Source organism: Lissotriton helveticus, chromosome 4_1, assembly GCF_964261635.1.
Source record: "Lissotriton helveticus chromosome 4_1, aLisHel1.1, whole genome shotgun sequence".
NCBI lineage: Eukaryota > Metazoa > Chordata > Amphibia > Caudata > Salamandridae > Lissotriton > Lissotriton helveticus.
The window spans coordinates 1,484,391,066-1,484,400,639 of record NC_136063.1 but is presented as its reverse complement, the minus strand read 5'-3'; the positions used below and the strand labels follow the sequence as shown (position 1 = coordinate 1,484,400,639).

The following is a 9,574-nucleotide window of genomic DNA, read 5'->3' as shown; positions in this document are numbered from 1 at the left end:
GTAAAATCATTTCAAATTGGATGCAGCTGCTTGGCGCCCGCTTTTTTACATGCCACATATTACCGCCAGAAAATCAAACTTCCTGGGTCCCTGCCTCGGCGTAGATCACTGTCACATCACATTTTGCAATCGTTCATGAGCTACCAATGAACGATTGCAAACTATATTATTAGCCCGCCCCATCCCTCCTTGACGAATCTTCAAGTGTGTGCCCAACACACATTCGGACCAATAAGCATTGTTTTTTTAACGCGGCCCGCCCTGAACTGCGCAGCTGCAGGGCTAATCATCAGCCGACGACCGAAGAAAGCAGCATGTTGCGCAGCATGTCTCCTCTAGGATTAATGAAGGCTGTCCGTCCTGGTAAGTGTCAGTCATTATTTTCACTTTGTATCGGGATTCTAATCATTATGGTCTATATTTATCTAAAACATTCACATGGCTCAATATGCTAAATAATATTTTATAGTGTGGGGCCCACGGCTGCAGCTATCCCTCCGTAGCTGCTGGCTTTTAACTTTTGCAGCAAAATATCTTTTTTAAAGTTAAAAGCCAGCAGCAGCAGAGGAAGAGCTGCAGCCGTGGGCCCCACACTATAAAATATTATTTATTTAGCATATTGAGCCATGTGAATGCTTTCGATAAATATAACTCTGAGCCCTGGTAAACGGCTGATGGCAGAGAAACAAGAATACCTGAACGTGCCACTCGAGGCAAAATTCACGTTCAGGTAGTCTTGTTTTTCTGCTATCCGCTGTGTACCAGTGTTTAGAGTTATATTTGTAAATTCACCCCTAGCCAGGGAAGTGGGGCCCATTTTCTATGCTTACTTATGCCAGGGGTGGTTGGTGCATGTGGGCAAAAGGGGCGGTGTCCTGCCACACTGGAGAGAAAGAGGAGAAGGATAAAACTCACAAGCAGCCCAGTTAAAGGACTGGTTGCTCCATCATGCGCAAGATGTGTGTGTGGTTTTTTTTTGTAACAGTGCATGCAACTGCACCTGTGCAGAGCGAGATTTTCACTCGCCCCTGAGGCACAAGTGTGAGTGCTGGCATCATTGAAGAGGTATGGCCTCTCGTTAGTGCCAGTGGTTTGATCGGCACTTGGGCGATATGTTTGTGGCCCTGGGCATGGGAAACTCGGTGCCATTGGTTTCAATGGTTTGGGGCAGGACAGACCAGCACTTTTTTCATTTTGCTCACAGTTGGTTGGACTTTGTGAGGGGCTGGGGAGGATTCCATGAAGGAGACTGACTCACCGGCTCCTCCCCAGCCCTCCCTAACCAGCAATCAGCAGCAGTAAGTAGACGCTCGCAAGAAGAAATAATTAGTACTCATTTCAACTGAGAGTGTCTTGCTGCCACACGTGAAGTGCACCTAGAGAGTCCCTCTCTCATGGAGTGAGTGCTACAGTCTTGGCTGTAAGGCATACTGCTGTATGCTAGCTTATTGCACAAAAGCTAGCAAAACCAGCAGTATGTAGTGAGAGTGAAAGCAGTTTTAATGAGCCTGCCTTGAGTGCCTTCAGTTCTGCCATAGGACCTGGACTCTGTTTCACTTTCCTTTCTAGCCACAGTAAAAAGAATACATTTTGAAGGACAGGATGAGTTGGTGAGCCCAGTAATGACAGAAGGTACAGTTGTATTACTTCCCTTTTTGCTTTTCGACATTAAAGCTGGCTAAAAGGGGCACAGAATTTTTTTACATCAGAAGTCGATAAGATAAATACCTCTGGGTTGAAATGTCTCTTAATGGAGCGGCATCTCTGCAGTTTACTTGACCTAGAATGGAAGTTAAGGAGCCAAACGGTGCTGTCTGTGGAATGCACAAGACCTAGAACGTTAACTGCACACATTCAAAATCGATGAGGTATTTACGCCCTACCACCTTAAAATTTCACCAGCCACCACTGATGCCAATGTTGAATTCCATTGATTTTAAACATTTTTGGAGGGTGAGGATGTTTTTCTGGGCGGGAGATCCTTTTGTAGACTATAAAAGGTATTTTGCCTGTTAGGACAGTAAGGATGAGAACACAGAAGGTGGTAGCTCGAAATGATGGCGAGCTTCCTGCAGAGACTGTTAATAGAGAGCGGGAAATGCCTGCCTTTGAAAGGCAGAGACATGGAGGGCCCAGTAGTAAAGGAAAGCAAAAGTCAACTCGACATCATGGGGCCACCATTTGGGGACAGAAAAAAGGAACAGTTGGGACATAAAGTGAGCAAACCTAATTTTGCCATTAACTTGCACTCAATCGGAGCAAATAAAGCTGCTTTCTTGATTATACACATTAAACTCCCACCTAATAGGAAGCTCTGATCCATAATATCTAAGCCCTTCATTTTGACATCATAAGTGCAGCGATTTTTTTCCTCCTCTTTTCACTGTACTTTCCCATTGCAGACTCTCCTTCAAGGGTCGGACTGGCCTAGGGGGCAATCAGGTCGTGCCTGATGGGCTGGTGTGTATGGGCCAATTTTTGGGCTCTTTGTGGGCCAGTTTTATGATCTGGTGGGCCTGTTATTTTCAGGCCTGGTCCAATTCTGCCCCCTTTGCATGGAAAGATGCACTCAACGAAGTGTTAGTATTTAAAAAGCAGTTATAAAATTAAACAACAAGTATCACCTCTAGTAAGTTAATCTACCTAATGAACAAGTCCATGTAAGCAAAAAACAACTAGTTGGTTTACTAAAGCATGTTTAAGCTGTTAGCACGGAGTGTGCATCTCAATGGTCCCTCAAAAGGGAGTCTGATGGTGTTCGTGATAGTCACAGGTGGGCCAGGTATGCAAACTTCACACTCAAAATTGAGCAAGTTGTACTTCGCTCAGTTCACAAAGTATGATGACTTTACCAACTGTGCCTTACTTCGTTTGAGGAACTTTTCCATGTTGAAAAAGGTTTTGGAAGAGAATTTTCAAGTTAAAAGTGGGATTCTGTAGGCCAAATTTAATGGACAACTGTGTATACTTTGGGCCAGTAGCTAAAATGTTCAAAGTTTTAAAAACAATGTAACATAGTTATGGAGGGAAACCTTTGTGGCCTTGCACACCGGGAAATACCTTGTCAGTAATGGGGGCGAAGTGAGCTTCAGATTGTCACACAATCATGCTGGGATATCATGTTAATTATTATATGAGGAGCTGGCATGAGGAGGGCTTAAGTGGTAGAGGAATGCGGATTGTGAGGGATATCAATGCCCCACTATGCATTTCCAGCAGAAACCCCATTGGCGAGATCCAACTAGGACTTGAAACGTGTAGCCTGTTCTGGTGACTCTCACTAGTTCAGTCTGCAAATATGGGTCAGCTCGGTCCCTGCTGCAGAGGGCGTGATCTCCGCTGGTGTTCAACCCTGTTCATACAGACTGTGATACCTTCTGAAGTGTGGTGCTTTTGATATGGATGGTGGAGTGTGGTGCTCTTGATATGGACCCTACTCCTGATCTGCAGGCCTCTCTTACTGAATGGGACCCCTCTCTGTAGTCTCTTAGGTACAGATTCTGACTGTGATACTCACCTCTCTGTGGAATCTGATATTGACTTTGATACTCTCCATGCCAGCAGGCCTTTCATAGAGACTGTGTGTGATAAAACCCTCATACTCTGCAGGCACTCTGATAGGGACTGTGATCACATACCAGTCTGCTGTAGTTCACTTCCATGACCATCCTCATGTAAGGGGCGCAGGTATGGACTCCCAGACTCTTCTACTGTGGGGTGCACCCACCATAGCATGGAGGATGTCTTGATAGTAAGTAGCAAAACACTGTACTTCACAGCAACACCCCTAAACCGATGATCTCTAAATAGTATGAAATTCCTTTAGGACTGTTGAACATATTTAACAGATTAATACCTTTAGCTTGCAAGCACATGTTGGCTGCATTCAGAATATTTCATTTTGTACTTTCTGTTGAAATCAATTAAATTGAAGAGGTGTGCATTTTGCTGTGAAAATGATTAATATAATTACACAATTTCCATTATCCTTATCTTGGCTGTCTCATGTATAGATTGCTCTCACAAATTATCATTTTCTACAGCATGTAAAATAAAAAGTAGACCGTAGAGGAGCTTGCACTAAACATGTAAAACAACCCTTTAAAGTTTGCTCAAGGCTACCTCTTTCCTTTACAGTGTGAGCATGTCACATTCACTTGAGAGGTTTGGGATGCCACAATACCTGCAACGAGCACACATTTAAATGGTACGCATCTGTGATGTATGTATTGAGTTCTGAATCTTATATAGTTTTGATATTCTTCTGATCATTACTGACTCTGATCATTACTGACTCTGAGAGAGTGCCAGTGCCAGACATACACTCCAGGCTGCAGTGGCACATGGACTTGAAGGGGCAAGTGATAGAGGCCTATTTGTCATACTTGCACTGGTGACCTTTGCAGCATTGTAATGCAACTGATGGCTTCTCCACTTGTTAGATGCCATAGTGGGGCTGCCAATACACTGTTGGCTTTCTTTATAGATCTCATCTGTATTTCTCAAGGAAAGTAGGTCTCAATACAGTCTGTTGTTAAACTCCTTGTCTATTCTGTGAGAAGTATTTGTGTGTGTGTGTGTGTCGGATGACATTATAAGTTGCCTCTTCCAGATTTCATACAATGCTCAATCCGCCAGGCAAAGCTTTAAGCCGCGTTCCACAGATTTAGTTAGAAGAGTAATCTAGATACTTCCTGTTCACCTTCTTTGCCTTTTATTTCAAGAAATGCTTTGCTGGGTCTGGTTCATTAGTTAGCTAATATATCCACTCCAGAAATCTGTGTTTGATCTCTGTCATAAACTTAAATAATGGTGTGGCACCCGGTCTTTTCTCTTTCTGAGGTCGATAAAATTAGTGCCATTGAGTTGGATAACAATATTTTTAATTCGGTTTTAAGGCCCCCTCTGGTGAGTATGTGCTTTACAAACATACATGGTGTGATAAGGACACAAATGTATTTCAATCTTTTGTTTTTCAATTTCTTTGCAATATTACATTGACAGTATTCCCTCTGCCTCTATTTCACCCAGTAATTTTCATACTCGTATCCATTCCCATGACCTCCTTTCTTTCCTTCGTCCCGCGTATTGCCTTTCCTTTTTCTCTTCCTCAGTACCTCCAATCACGCCTTCTTTCCTCTTTCCATTCTCGCTTCCTTACACCCTCATTCATTCCCCATCCCTTGGTACATTTCTTCCTTCTTCCTCCATTAGTTCCTTACTTTCTTTTTTTCCTGGTCCTTCCTTCATCCCTTCTTTAATTTCTTACTCTCATATCCTCAACCCTTTCTTCGGCTTTGATTAATCCATCACATCATTCATTTCCTTGCTCCCTCTGTCCCTTCATTTCTTTCTTTCACATTCTTTTCTTATTCCCTTCTTCTGTAATCCATTACTTATTTCCTCACACCAGTACTCCCTTTCCTGCCTGCATTGTTGCTGCTTTCTGTAATATATTCCTTCCTTCATCCCCTATCTTTTAAACAGCACAGCACAAGCACATTCTCTTTAGTTTGTAAAGCTGCCTCAAATACTCAAATGACCTTTCCTAAAGCTGCATTTTGTGATTTACAAACATTCCCTAATTTGAGTTCACTTTTAAGTTATTCTCATAGGCGTTCAATGTTTTATATTGTTATGTTATATTGATTTGTATAGAGCACTAATGACCCGAGAGAGTATCCACGCACTTGGGCAGGTATGTAGATGTGAGGCGCCAAGGTGCTTATGTGAAGAGCCAGGCCTTCAGCTTCTTGTGGAACTCAAGGAGTGAGGAAGCAACTCTGACGTGTTGAGGCTTGTGGATGTGGGTGGAGTCATTACATGAAGTGGGCGGGGCCACTTAATGAAGTGGGCGGGCTGGGGAAGTGGGCGTGTCCTCCTAAAAAAATTAGAGCACCTGCACTTAATATTTTACAAATTAAGCACTGTAACCAGTGCATATTCACATGACAGGGGGTTGCTGTCCCTGTTCTCTGAGCTGCTGCCAGCTAGGCGGAGACTCTCTGCTCTCGGACGGACCCTTTGACAGTCTTTGTTCCTCTGAGATACAGGTTCTTTAAACTCTCTTACTTTTCTCCTCAATTGCTGCCGCACTTTTCCGAGTCATCACTAAATGTCAATTTCATGCCGTTCCAAACTCCTGTGTTGATTTTCGTTTTTCATATCAGCATCACTCAAACATTACATTAACTGCATCACGTTAGTTTCATTGATCTTTGAATTTACTTTCATTTTCTTGTAGATAAATGTGTTAATTCGCTATCATGCATGCATTCTCCACTACTCCAATGAGTCTTTGCGCTGCTTCTCTGTTTCTCCTAACGTTTCCCATCAGCCTTGTGCTTCCTCGAGCTACTGCGCGTTCTCTTGTTTACCTAAATTGTGGAATGAACTGCCTATGCATTTTAGGGGTTTATCAAACCTAAATTAGTTAAAAGGAATATTGTGCTGAAATTTTCTGTATATATCTAACAAAGCATGATGGGTTTTTTTTTATCATGCGACTAAAAATGTTATTCTTTTGGCCACTTGGGGCCCGATTCACAAAAGTAATCTGAGACAAAATCCTAACTTTATGTCGGTATACACAAAGGGCATTTACGAGTTGTAAAGTTAGGATTCCTAACTTTACTACTCCTAAATGCCCTTTGTGAATATAGAAAGTCATAAAGTTAGGATTTTGTCTCAAATAACTGAGACAAAATCCTAACTTTATGACTTTTGGTATTCACAAAGGGCATTTAAGGAGTAGTAAAGTTAGGAATCCTAAAACTACTCGTAAATAAAGTTAGGATTCCTAACTTTACTACTCCCAAATGCCCTTTGTGAATACCGAAAGTCATAAAGTGAGGATTTTGTCTCAGATTACTTTTGCGAATCGGGCCCTTAAATTCTGTGCTTTACACCGCAGTGTTATAATACATAAAATAAATAAACAATAATCCGCCTTATTGTATGGTATGAGATTTATTGTGTTGGTTGGGGCAAGGCAATCAGTGTTGTATTGTGTCTTTTGGTGATGTGCTGGTTGGGCTTGACAACTATGGTGTGTAGTGCATGATATGCTACGGACTCTGTTATGAAGGACAGGAGTAAATTATTTAGTATGAAGAATGATGTGCTGATGTGAAAAAAGGATGGTGAGCAGGATGTTATTTTGTTTCAGCTATGTAGTTTGGTCTCTGAGGGACCTGAGGGTGTAAATGAAATGTGTATATGGGGTGGTGTGTTTGGGTGTCAGGGGTGTAACACAGGCCCTTGAAGCTCCAGCAGCGTATGGGCGAGGGCGACACGCTAGGGGGCCCCCAACTGCTCAAAGGGGCCCTCTTCAGACAAAGGTAAATACATATCTGTGAGATATAAGGGCCTCAGGGGCCCCTGATCACATTCGGCTGGGCGCCACCATCATTTTGCATTAAGTTGGGTGTAGTAGAAAAATAATCAGCTTTTCTAATAGCAATTAAATTGTATAGCTTGCTAGTCATGCTACTTCCAGCACCTGCATATTTCTTGAAGTTGCCTGTCTTATTTGGTCATAAGAGATAATGGGCCTGGAGGAAAAGGCAGAGTACATTCGCCGAAATACCTGCGCCTTGTCAGGAAGCAGTAGTGTTGTGCCACATCTTACTCATGTAACCGGCCACATATGGGGGCCCTGTATGAAGACTCCAAAAGACCATTTGAAAGGCATTGGGAGTCCAATAGCCCTTGCTCGAGTGTAGCTTGCAGACGTTTTCTGGGTTTACATTGGTCTATGGACAAGGCACTTCCAGGGAATCAGAAGCCAAATGGAATCTTACAACAGAGCTGGCACAGGCAACAGAGAGCACACCTTTCCATACACATATGCCTGGTCAACACAACCCATGCCTCCACTACTTCTACAGAGGTTGCAGAGAAAGAAAACAACATGGTCCTCTGATGCACCCTCAGCTTGTATGAAACAAGCATAACAGTTAGGGCCGGGTCAAGTGCGGTGCCACTGGTGGGACCGCACCGGCCACTGACATCAGGTGGGGGCATCGTGTTTACAAGTATATAATGGTTTGCTGCTGCATTCCTGGCCGCCTGCACGTTTCAAAGGAACAATAACAGGAGTAAGGCCCATTAACCCAGATGAGACCGGGCACAATTTATATCAAACACAATCTCTCAGCTGGACAATATTTGAAAACAGGTCAGTTTAAGGCAATGGTTTAAATCACAAATGGGGAGAGGGGAAAATAAGGGGGGGGGAGACCACAACGTAGGTAAAGGAGATAAGAATAAACTATAATTTCATAGTAGTTAGAAAGCACTACAGTAAATGAGTACAAAAAATGACCATAACACACAAAGTGAGCACTGGGCGTGTAAGTGGAAGGGTGGGATGGTGCAGTGACAAGTAGTGCGAGAAACAGCGTTAACGGCGACAGAATTACAGAAAAGGTAAATACAGGTGGTCAAAATTGCAAGTTATATACAGTGTTTTTACAAAGCGTATTTCGTTAAGTCAATTGACCACAACAGCGCACATGTTCTAGGCTGGGTAGTCGACGGCGTTTCAACCTGAGTAATTACAGGTCATCATCAGGACAATAATCAAATGGTTTGCGGTAGTGCTCTAATTAAGAGAGGAGAGGGTGGATGATAAGATCCAGGGTATACGGTCAATCAGGGCATCCGGTCAATCTGTGGGAGCCAAAACGATCCAGGGCAACAAAACCGAGGATGGGGAACCGGGATGGGCCAAACTAATCCAGGCAGTAACAACCAGGGGGCCGGGCAGGTGGACATATTGAATGTGGGCCACAGGTGCCGTAGCAGCGGGATGAAGTCCGTCTGTCGAGCGGTCCGTTGAGGGGGAGGAGTGAAGCCTCCGTGTAGTGGGAGGATGTATGACGTTAGAACGCATACATTGACAACGCGTACCTTTACAACGCGTTCGTAACAACGAAAGTTGTTACCACGCATTGCGCTGGGGGGCGCAAAATTGATTAATTTAATTTACTATTCCAACACCAGTCCCCGTGGATAGTAGGGAAGGTGTTGGGATAGTAAATTAAATCATTTACTATCCTTGAGCGCCCCCCAGCGCAATGCGTGGTAACAACTTTCATTGTTACGCCCGCGTTGTAAAGGTATTCCGTGGTAATGCTTGCGTTCTAAACGCTGCATACCGTAGTGGGATCAAGTGTGGGCGATTAAAGCGTCCACGCTTGGTACCACTACACTGGGGGTCCCACATTGGGGGTTCCAACAAACATAGTTGCACTGGGCGGATGTACGTCACTACAACGCGGGCTATTACCACGCGTGCCATTACAATGCTGTTTTTACAACGCAAGTCATTACAACGACTTGCACTGTAAGGGCTGAATAGTGGAATAGTTTAATTTTCTATTCCAACTCCAGTCCACGATGACAGTAGGGAAGGTATTGGAATAGAAAATTAAACTATTCCTTTGCCAACAGCGCCCTCCAACGCAAGTCGTTGAAACGACTTGCGTTGTAAAAGCAGCGCGTGGTAATACCCGTGTTGTACAGGCTGTTCCCCGCACTGGGCCCCGCACTGGGCACAACCAGTGCTAAA

The 9,574-nt window shown here is 43.7% G+C and overlaps 1 long non-coding RNA gene across 1 annotated transcript in view; it reads left to right on the top strand.

The window, feature by feature from the left end:
* The first annotated feature begins 297 nt into the window (after positions 1-297).
* LOC144827563 (uncharacterized) overlaps positions 298-9,574 on the top strand; it is a 77,234-nt gene continuing 67,957 nt past the window's right edge. Inside the window, exon 1 of the long non-coding RNA XR_013610249.1 lies at positions 298-363. This is a non-coding gene — a long non-coding RNA (uncharacterized LOC144827563). The remainder of the gene's footprint in view (positions 364-9,574) is intronic.